Source organism: Danio rerio, chromosome 1 (assembly GCF_052040795.2).
Source record: "Danio rerio strain M-AB ecotype USA chromosome 1, GRCz13ab, whole genome shotgun sequence".
NCBI lineage: Eukaryota > Metazoa > Chordata > Actinopteri > Cypriniformes > Danionidae > Danio > Danio rerio.
The window spans coordinates 43,828,976-43,841,272 of NC_141021.1; the positions used below are offsets into that span (position 1 = coordinate 43,828,976).

The following is a 12,297-nucleotide window of genomic DNA, read 5'->3' on the forward strand; positions in this document are numbered from 1 at the left end:
GTGGTAAACGTGCTATTCAGTCACACAGATATTCTTTTTGCAATACTTTAAATTTATTCATACAAAATCTGCAGAATCATATTTCACAATAAAGCTAATTCTGTATTAATTATTCAATTCTACAGTTCTGTTGTAAAACTAAAGATACGGGGCATTCTGGATAATTAGTAATTGAAATGCTGATATTAGCAACAGATAGTTAGGTTTGTGGATTTAAAATAAATAGTGTTAAAATATATATTTTTTATCAGTTATAGATTTGTTTTAATCACACTTGAGAGGCTCTTCATCATGTTAGGATGTCTTAACAGTTTTTCCACAAATCACAGTGCAAGAGCATGTTCCCTCATAATGCAATTATATAATGAGATTTTGCCAATATTGTGACTGCGAACTTTACCACTTAACTTTACCTGTTTCATCAGCATGTAAACCTAACTGTGCACAGTTAGTTATGTTATAGAGTTTGAGAATAGTGTGTACAATAATAACCAGCATCAATGTATGAACACATGAGTGTTAGTGAGAGCTGTTATTACTTAGTGTTAAACAGTTATTGTTATAATTATGAGCTGTGTTTTACTATTAATTAGTTAAGTGTTATAACAAAGTATAGTTTAAGTACTGCCAAATCCCTTTATGAATGTGCAATAAGACTGCATGAAAATGTAGTCTTGAATTATGTCCACTTTCTGCTTGTGCAGCTGTTGTTTTGAATTCAATGTCAGAAAAATGTGTTCAGAGATATAACCCACACTTAACATATCTTTTATTATACAGCAACATAAGAGTTTAAAAACGAAATTTTAGCATAACCATACAAAATGTGGCATTATAGTATATAAAGATTAAATGATGCCAAGCTGGTTAAAAATTAAGAAATAATGCAAATCTCATGTGGCGCATTTTGTTCTAATAATTCAATGGATTCATTCAATTAAATTCAATCCCCTTATACTATGATTACTGCATCTAAATTGTCATATTTTGTAGAATACTTTTGTTCGTTTTTGTTCTTCAAACCCCTCCTGTGTGTAGGACTTATCTCATCTAAAGATAAAGATCTCTTACACATCTCATCTATCTCTGGGGTCTTAAAATGTCTTAAACCTCAAAAGCTGAATTTTAGACCTTAAAAAATCCTAAATCTACTGAAATGTTACCTAAATCTTGTTTTAATATGTCTTAATTTTTCTTTGTTCATGTATAGCTACCCAATCTAGCTATTAAGACTCATACAATCACCAACAATCCATCGTTAAACGTTTAACTTATTATTTAAAAATTGCATTTAATTACTTTCTTACCGTAACATTTGCTTTAAGGTTCTCCATTTATTGACTGCTGAGGATACTGACCTGACCTATATATTTTATTTTATTATAAAATTTTTATTATTGTAGACTAAAGTAGTTGACAGCTATGTATTGTTCTATTTTTGGTAAGTGTTTGTGAATATTTGAAAATAAATAAAAATGTTCAAGCTAAATTATTATTATTTATTAATAAATGTATTAATTTGTAAAAAAAAAAAAAATTTATAGGGCAAGAGAAAAATAAAATTTCATTCATAATGGTCTGAAATGTCTTAAAGTCTTAAATATTACTTGGCGAAACCTGCAGGAACCTTGATCTAAAGTATTTCATTTCTGTTATGATTTTTGACTTCTGTAGACTGAAAATAACAAATTATTTGCCATATTAATATGGAACTGTAATGAACATAACATAACTTTTTAAAGTGACTTAAAGTGATGACAAAACAGGTCTTATTGCACACATTTTAAGATTATAAGGTTGAACTGCAATAAATGGCATGAAATGCCATCAGTCTACACAGATTTCCCAGTATTTCTCTGTCGGGATTTTACAATAATTAACCCCAAAAAAAGCCAGAGCAATCAAACACTACCAGTTTCTGTGGTATAAATACAGCACTACAAAATACAAAAAAGAGAAATTGACTCAGAATGTCACTTACCTGATTTATAATGATTTGTTCAGCTGTAGTTTGAAACTTGCACTAAGAAAATGTTGTTTTTCTCCCCTAAGGACTTATTATGTGGTTTCTGCCACCATCTTATGGCGTAACGTCACCTTCTTTAATCTGCTCAGACAGGCTGATGGCGGCCAATGCACTAAATCCGATGCTCTAAAATTATAAATATTTTAAGATAGGCACTATCCTTATAAATAAACTGCATAGTTGCAATCCAAACAGCTCCATTCTTGACTACAAAAAAGCCTCAAAAGTACATTATGTTGCCTAACAGCTGCAATATTTGACAAACTGTAGAGTGTCCTCTGCTGGTCGCTGTATGTGGGCGGACTAATACACAAGGGCGAAGGGTGAAGAGGCGGTACGAGTGCTGTTACTTGCAGAATATTGCACGACTATCAGCCAATCAGATTCAAGAACCAGACAGAACTGTTGTACAAAAATATATATTTTACATTATACTATGAAATCAGAGCTTTATTTGCCTAATTGCTATTTTATTTAGGAATTTGTTTTCATAATAGAATTTGTTATTGTCACAGTGCAACCGAATGAAAGTGACCGGACAAAAAAATTAACAAGTTAGGATATAATGTTAACTATATTTTTCACATATCTAAAAGTTTTGATGCCTCTTTTTGGCTGGACATCACAAATGCTCTTTTGAAGACTACTTTGAACCTTCAATAGAGGTCTGTTATGAAGTCCTGTGTTATTAAGGACACTGATTAACATGACTCATTGCACATTCACAGGGCACAACCGCCTGTCTATCCCTGTGGATAAAGCACATTAGTGTTGTTAATCTAAGGCATAACGACAGTCATAACTGCACAAATCTACTGTGAATAATGGTTTACAGAAACACACCCAGGGAGCTCCCAGAAATCATACTTTACTTACACCCAAATTGTTTCGAATCTCAGAAAATTCTCAGGGAACGTTTTGCCACTGAACAGTAGTTTAGTGACATTTTGCAGTCCTTGTCGCTTTGTCAGGACTCGTCCTAAAAAACCTGCAAAGTAACTTTTTCAAACACACTTGCACAAAGAGAGAGCAGTTTCACAAAGCATTACCCCGGGAAATGAGCACACTTCCATGTGAAAGAGCGAAACTGATTGAGGGGGAAAGAAAAGGGGAGTGGTTGTATTGTGCAACAGGCTAGAATGTAGTTTCATCAACTCTGGGCCCCTGGGGTACTGTCAGTTACTCTGTTTTCCATTGCAATCTGGAGATTAGTGTAACACACACACATATATGCGCGCACAGGGCAGGATTGTGTTTCTCCTGGTCCAATGACTCTCACATGGTTAGGCTGAAGAATTGAGGGAATGTAAAAATTTCTTTCAGGTTGATTATTTTGTGAAATCATCCCTTCGTCCCTTACACTAACATTACCATTCAGAAGTTTAAACTGATGAACTTCTCTAGCGTATTTTTCTCTTTATGATCACTGAAGCTGCATTTAATTTTAATAAAAGTTAAACAGAAAAGTCGTAAAAATATTAAAGTTGTTTTCTGTTTTAATACAGTTTTAATAGTAATTTATCTATATGATGGCAATGCTGAATCATTAGCCTCTTTGGCCATTTTACAGTGTAATTTAGTTTGTCCTTACCCTAAACCATTTCACTTACTAAGACAATGATAGTATGATATATAGTCATTATAAAAGACTATAAAAATGATATAAAATTATATCATTAAATATTTTAAACATTTAGCTTGTAGTGTCGTTGTTCAGCTTGCTTTCTCCCAGTGCACGTTTCAGCAGCAATGTTTATCTTTAATTTTTTACTGATTTTCACATCTGAAACTTATTTCAGACTCGTATTCTTCTCTCTTTTTGTGGATTAACGCTATAAGGAGTCTTTGTGCGCCTCATTTGGGTTATGGGACAACCCCCCATAGTGTGAGATGACCCTAATTCTATTGGAGGCCCCCTCTTGGCATAATGAATGTACTCGTTTTTTTTGTAAATTTGTCTTTTGTAGATCTTTTACTAGGGCTGGGCGATATAGCAAAAAAAAAATTCATGATATCATGTTTCATATAATTCGATATCAATAATTAGTGAATATTTTTTTACCTATACATTTAGGAATATTAGGATTTTTTTTAATTTGACCACTGTATTTTAATTTACCATCATTACTAAGACAAATACTTTTAATAGTCAAAAACAAAAAAATTTAAACAAAATATCTAATCCATCCTAAAATAAACATAAGTGTTAAAGAGACTATTAAACTTGATAAATAATATGTTACAAAGTGTGTGCAATGGTAAAGTGTAAACGCTGAACAGTCAAAGCAAACTTTAAGGTGTGAATAATAATGATACAGTAAACCTCAAACTCTGTCAACAAAACAAATTATGATAATCAAATCTGAGCTTTCAAATTAACTAATTATCACTATTCTAATACATACTGCAACATTACTAATTGTGAAGTTGGGTGACTATATTATCCCTATGCTAAAAAATCTTTCAGATGGGGAGCTAGTAGCTGGGATCCACAAGAAAAGAAACCAAAAAGTCACTCTGGCGACAGCCTTACATCCTTTTTTATTTACAATCTCCGCACTGCTGCTATACGGCACTCATTATTGCATGTGTTGTTATTCTGACCTGAAGTGACAAGCATGTACGGATGGATTCCTCGACCATTACATTGGACTTTGCGCTTGTGGTCCTCTGACATCTCTCATAATTAGGTGACTATCGTTTTCTCAGACGATGACAAACGGAGAAACCAATGCTGCAGCTTCGATGCCAGTTTATGGATAATAGTAAAAACTGCTGCAGTGTTTGGTTGCGTTGTGTTTGCCTCAGGCAGTGTTGTTAAGTAACTAATTACAATTACTAAAATTACTGTAATTGAGTAGTTTTTCTCAGGAATTGTAATTTAGTGAGTAGTTTTTAAAAAGTGTACTTTTACTCTCCCTTGAGTACTTTTTAAGTGCAGTATCTGTACTTTTAATCCACTACTTTCCTTCAACCTGCAGTCACTACTTAATTTTTTCTTGTCTAAAGGGATTAGAAAGTTCAGTCCTGTGATTCCTGTCCGGTCAGATCGCACATAGAATGTAAATCGCATCATCATGGACTACCTCAAGACATGGGCGCTTTATAAATGCAGCAAACTGTTTGAAAGCACTAAAAATGTCCAAGAAGACGTCCTAAATCTTAAAACGCATTGACCCAGAGACTGTTTAGATGCATGTCACTGATGAGAAGATGACAGATATTTACTGTATGATGACAGCCAGCAAACACAAGACGTCAACATGACGTCAAATTGACATTGCACCTTAAGGTCATGGGGACATTGCATTTTGTTTGAATATGAAAATCATGTTGACGTCAGAACTTAACGTCAGGCCAATGTCCAACCTAAAACCAACCAAATATCAACGTCTGATGATGTTACAGCTTGACGTTGTGTTGAAGTTACCACATCGTCTATCACACTTTGGATTTTGGTTGCCATACCTGACGAATAAATGTCAGTATTTGACATCAATATGACATTGGTTTAAGATGTTGGCTCAACGTTGGATTTTGGTCACTTGACATCACATTCGGAAAAGTTCAGATGTTTTTTAACTAGGTGCGACTGGAAAATGCACGCAGTTCACGTGCACGCCGCTTGCACAACTTTTGTGTGTTGCTCCCATATGCGCATTGTGCAAGTCGCATGCCTACATTGGAAATGACAAATTTACACCCTAAGCTTATTGGAACTGTTTCCAAGGCATGTGCTCAGCAGCCACATTTTAACAAAACTATAGCCTTCTTACCAAACTACATACCAAATCTTGTGGGTTTTTTCCGGGTGCTGCGGTTTCCCCCACAAGTTCAAAAACGCGGTATAGGTGAATTGGGTAAACTAAATTGTCTGTAGTGTATGTGTGTAAATGAGTGTGTAGGTTTCCCAGTGATGGGTTGCAGCTGGAAGGGCATCCGCTGTGTAAAACATATGCTGGATAAGTTGCCGGTTCATTCCACTGTGGCTACCCCAGATTAATAAAGGGACTAAGGCAAAAAGAAAATGGATGAATGAATGAACTTTCATCCTAAAAGCTTCCTCCTCATTTGTCACAAAATAATGGTCTTTTTATTTTACTTTTGCTCCAATGACCTGTTGTAAAATCTAGAACTATAATCTAGAAATGTTAAGAGAAAATATTTTAGAAGAAGAAAATTGAGAGAAATGTAAAAAAATTTTAAATATTCCTCTAGAAATGCCCACCCAGAATCACATTCAATCCAGTGCTCCTTTAATCGCTTAGCACAGAGGTCGATTAATAATACACCATGAAACACGTGCCAGAGCTTTTAATGGCACAATGTTACATTTAGAATTCACTGTATTTATTGTATCCGATAAATTCCATTCATTTTTTAAAAGAGGATGGAAGAAAGTTGTTCGTTTGAAAGAGGGAAAGGAAACAGATATGGGGGCCACAATGGAGGCAAAGAGCCAGCAATAATGGAACAGATGGACAGTCCTTGTACACCTGCTGTAGGGCTTTGTGCCCCTGCAAAGGTCCTGGGATCCTTAACCCAATGTCACAGTTTATGATCTGCTGAATCACAGCCATTTACTCTCACTCGCATACTAGCACAAGCTTGCAAACTTAAATGCTAGCAGTATGATTGGCATGTGAAAGTGGTAATGACCATCTGTTACCGTGACCATATTTTTGAGAGGAGTCATATTAATATCTAGTTTAATCTGGACTATAAAATTTTGTTTTCATCATGTGACATTGAAGAATGGAATGACGGATGCTGAAAATTCAGCGGTGCCAGCACAGAAATAAACCACATTAATTATATTTTGTTACTTTTAAATGATCGTTTTTATTTATCAGTGTCTACAAAGTGACAGACTCCTTGCTTCATAGTAAGATGATGTTCGTTCCATATAAAGACATAGTTATACACAAAATGTGAACTTTTTGTGCTCATGTTGTTGTTTTTCAGCCTATTGTATTCACTGGCCACAGAACAAACCACATTTTCTAAAAGCGGCCCCTGAAATGCATAATTTATGTGTTCCTGTCTAAAGGCTCATACACCATTACATGCAGTAAATACCTTATAGTCCTGTGTTTACCATTATCTTGGCTATAATTCAATTAATTATTGATTTAACCCTTTAACTGCCTTACCAAGAATTTGTTTTTGGGATTGCATTTCTTAACTCCTAATGTCGCTAGTTAACACACTCAATGCATTTCTTTTCAACACTAATTTCTAAAATATCAGCCTCTATCAAATGGTAGATATGTTGGTTTATGGTAAAAGTATCATAATTAATACATACACTATGTAAATCAGAAAATATGAAGTGTAAGACCAATTTACTTAAAAATATTAAAAATTTTTGATACTAAATCATCTTTATTTTTTGAAGTATGCCATACAATATTTCAGATCCTCATTTAACACGAAACCAAAATCAAGTGTAGTAGTGCAACAGGATTATGTTTGTTTAGTTTATCTCTTTTTATTGACAATTTTCAATCAGAGAGTTATTACAAGTGAGGGAAGAAAAACCATTATACATTATTTTCACAATGTTGAGGAAAGAAATACTCAGTGATAATTAAACACATTCCTTACTCTCTGAAGCAAATTTAGATGAAAATAAAGTATGGAAACAAACAAACCAAACAATAACAAAAAAAGAACATACAAATATAATAATAATAATAATAATAAATGACACCCAAGTGAGTATCATTAAATGTAAGATATCAGACAAATTCTTTTCCTAATACACTCTTGGACAAGTTCATTCAAAAGCAAGAAAAAAAGAGAAAAAAAAGACAGATACAGACAGGGTTAGATATGCAAAATGGGATATATATATATATATATATATATATATATATATATATATATATATATATATATATATATATATATATATATATATATATATATATATATATAAAGCTATTTTTAAAATATAGCAGAAAAGGTTGCCAAGCTGTATAGAAATCCTCTGTTTTGCCATTAATTGTATATCTAATTTTCTCTATTTAAATAAACTGCAACAGGTCATACATCCAGTGAAAGTAGTCGAGGGGAGAAGGGTTTTTCCAGTTCAATAGTATAATTCTTTTTTTTAAAGCAATTGTTAAGCAAAAGGCTAATACATTTGACTGCAAAGATGACAGCGATACATTTGAGTCCAAACAGTGCCACTAAAGGACGGGATTATGTTTGTTTGATTTTTCTTGTAAACCAACAATGTGTGTGTAAACCATTATTTAAAACAGTCAAATTATGGTCAACCATTTAGTAGAGCAAGCAGTTAAATGGGTAAAAAATAGAGAAAAATAAATAAGGCTTCACAGTGGATCGTTTCAGCATCAATATTACAATGTGTGAATTTGCAATAGTCAGACTTGATCTGCAATTTTGAATTAATAATATTATAATTATGTAGAAACCGCAGTCCAGAACACATGAGATTTGTGGAGTCATTGCAAAGTTGAACTCTTATAGAGTGAAAGATTTTCACCTGGATGTGAAAATGTTTTTAATCATCTGTACATTTAAGAGTATAGGCCATTTTGAGGGATGTAAACAACAACAATGGTCCTAATGTATTTCCTCTTTTACGTTTTTATTTCTGTAGCAAAAAGAGCCACATATTGATAAATAATGTTATAATTGCTGTTTTAACAATAAGTTATGACTGAATTGCCTCTTGTTACAGTTATGAAATAGTTTAATAACAAGTAGGAAATGGGCCAATGACATGATGAAATAGTCCATAGTGTTATTTTAAAATTGATTATTCAATTATTGTTTCACGATACTGTTAGACTTTACAGAAAAGCATAGTGTGCTTTTTAAAAACTTTACTGCTCTACCAAATGATTGATCATATTTTGACTGTTTTAAATTATGACTGTTAAAGTCATTAAAAGAATGCACACAGCATTGTTGGTTTACAAGAAAATATAATCCTGTTGCACTATACCTAACTTCATTTTGGTTTTATTGTAAAAAAAGAAAAAAGAAGAAAACATGTTAAATGAGAATCTAATATATTTTATGGCATACTTCAAAAAATAAAGATGATTTAGTATTAAAAATGTTTTCTTTTGATTAATTTTTAAAATAAATTGGTCTTACACTTCATATTTTTAGATTTTTCATAGTCAATGTATTAATTCCGGTACTTTTACCATAAACCAACATATCTACTATTTTATAAAGGCTGATATTTTAGAAATTAGGGGAGGTGTTGAAAAAATGCATTGAGTGTGTTAGCTAGCAACATTAGGAGTTATGAAATACAATCCAAACATTTTTTTCATGGTGAGGCAGTTAAAGGGTTAAAATGTGTATCTTTTGTTGTGTATTTATCTATGTTTTTTATTTATTCATTATATACTTTAAGCAGATTCCCTCCCCAACGAAATAATCCAATCAATATAAAATTCTGAAGTCTTGAAGAGTTATCTTGTGAAATTATATTCATTTCACAATTTATATAGCAGAAAAACAAAATATCGCTGTTTCAATATTATGCAACCTTAAAAGAAACATAGAGAATGGTTGTCTATTCATCTGTTAATAAAGGACATTGCTTCATTGAAGCGTTGTTGAGCTGAGAAGTGATGATAGAGCTTGTAAAGTGAGATCAGACACAATGAAGGGTGATCAAAGCATGCTGATGTCTTGCTTTACTCCACCTAACTGCTGGAATGGGATTTAAAAATATGAGCAGAACGCGTTGAGAGTCTTGTACGTTTTGGAGGTGGTAGATGTATTTGGCCAGTAAATAGAAGAATGTGTCCTTTCAGGCATTTTATGGCTCCTAGAACTATATTTGAGGTTCTCTCATTGTGCTAAAGTTCACACCTCAGTGGGTCTTTTGTGCTCAGAGGCTGTTTGCTTTATGCTCAAACCTACTTATTCTCATGGGTTATATTTTGTGTTTGTGTGTCCCACCATTATTCTGAATTCCTGAACCCATTCTGTGCCAATTTTGTGTTATTCCATTTCTTATGTGTTGTTGGCACTGCTTTAAACTGCAAAAACAATATTTTAGGGCCTAAAAAGTATTAAGTTCATTGAAATATTGTATTATAGGTAGTCATGGGCTAGTATAGGATTCTGACGTTATGAAAATCTTGAATAAAAATATCAAGGTTTCAAGGTATTGTGATTACTGCTCTATAATATGTGCTTTTTAAATGTCTACCTTTTTCCCCTTTGAACAATATATTTTATGGTAAGAAACATTGAAAATATTTTGGAGCAGTAAACATGTCAGGCTAAATAATTCAAATAAATCATTGACTTCTGCTGTCTTCATTAGAGTCAAAAGCACAGATTTCTGTACGATTTAAAATGGCGTCTTTGGATAGTTAATGTTCTTAAAATGTCTTTGATGTGACCCTGTAAAACCTGCAGAAGCCCTATTTCAATTTCTGATTCTAACCTTTTAAATCTGATCTCAACAATTTCAGTCACTGAAACCTGCAAAGTAATTTCTTTTCTCATCTGCGTGTTTAAATTCCAAAGATGTACAAAGCACAACAATAGGCATTTAGTCAGTATAATGGAGGACTGAATTCTTACCTTGGTGACATTGTGCTATTATTATTTCTGCTGTTCTCTCCTATTGTAGCAGATGAGTTTCTTTTATATGCATTGTTCTGATGCTTGTGTAATGAATGACTAAAGTAGAATTAAGGCTACTGATGTTCAGTGCAACTTAAGACCCCTATATATTTCAAACAAAGAAAGAAGATATTTGCTTGGGACTTCAAAACAGCTTGCCAAATTGAACTTTCTGAACTTGTAACAGTGCTTCCCACACATTGGGCCGTCCAGGTATATTAACGACCGCTCAAGTATATTTAATGACACATTGTTGTTCACTATTATTAACATCCTTTTACACTTTTTGTATCAACTCAATATAATCAAACATCCACGATTGATTAAGTAGTGGAAAATCTTCTCTCATTTACCAGTGTCATTCTGTGCTCTCAAGACTAAGAATCATGCCGACAGTTTCACATGCTCTTTAGAGACGTGCATTTTTGGGACTTAAAAAATTTGTCCGGCCTTTCTACATCTCCAGAAATGTCCGGAATTCAACTTTTGCTTTTGCTTTCTAAAGCTTGTATGCATTTTGCATTACTCTTTTATAAAAGACTACTTCTTACCTGGTTTTACAGCTGACAGCGTATGCACATCCGCAATACTGAGAAAAATTAAATAATAGATTCATTAATCCAGATGCCTCAGAAAAACTTAGCTATACTCTGAGAGGATGAAATGACATGTAAACTGGCTGCAAAACATATCTACACAGTAAGAAACGGTTATTTAACAAATTTGTAGTCTTAACAGTTTTCTTTTACTTTAACCCATTGAAAAGAAACAGTCATAATAAATACAATTATTATTAAAATTAAATTATGTTTTGTTTGATAGTTAACTTTTTATGTGATGTGGATAAATGGTGTTTCAATCAGGCTACCACCGCAAGTATATTTCAAACCTATGGGAAGCACTGGGTAAACATCATTTCTCCTTTGCAATTATGCAGTAGTCTGTTATAAATACACAGTAAATTGCTTTAAAGTACAAAGTAATGTAAAGTAAAGAAAAAATTCTAATTAAAGTCTCACCTGAGCTGACATTGGGTAGAGTAACTGGTGCAGACATATCTACATTGCACTTTTTATTTTTTTCTAAATGTTTGTTTACACATTGCTTATTTTTGTTGTGCTTTTTGTGCTTTTTTTTAACAATATAGGACACTTTGTGTGTATTTGACCTCTACATCTAAATGTTGTGTTCATTATGCACAATATTATCACAATATTATTTTACAACATGACATTACTCCTCACATTATTTTAATGAGAACGAGACATTCCCAAAATTAGCATCTTATCTTGCTGCCACCATCTTTGCTTTTTGCTGTCATGCTTATACAAAGGTGTCACAAAACACGACTTTAGAGCCCCTTGTTGTTAAAAAAAATCTTTCTTTTTGAGCATTCTGAATAATCAAATAATTACATCATAATGACACTTGAATAATCAAATGGAAACACCTCTGAGTGTTACATTATATTCCACCATAACAATATAAACCACTGCTCAGGTACTTAAACTTCTTAGGCCCCGTTTACGCTAATACATTTTAGTTTTAAAATGCATACCTTTTGCTATGGTTACGCCTTTCGTCCACACTACCCCTGGGTTTTTGAGCCCTAAAAACAGAGCATTTTTAGAAACGGTTTT

The 12,297-nt window shown here is 33.0% G+C and overlaps 1 protein-coding gene across 2 annotated transcripts in view; it reads left to right on the plus strand.

The window, feature by feature from the left end:
• The window catches only part of dtx4b (deltex 4, E3 ubiquitin ligase b), a 41,586-nt gene that overhangs the window by 1,150 nt on the left and 28,139 nt on the right, over positions 1–12,297 (plus strand). The gene's annotated exons all lie outside the window — the stretch shown is intronic.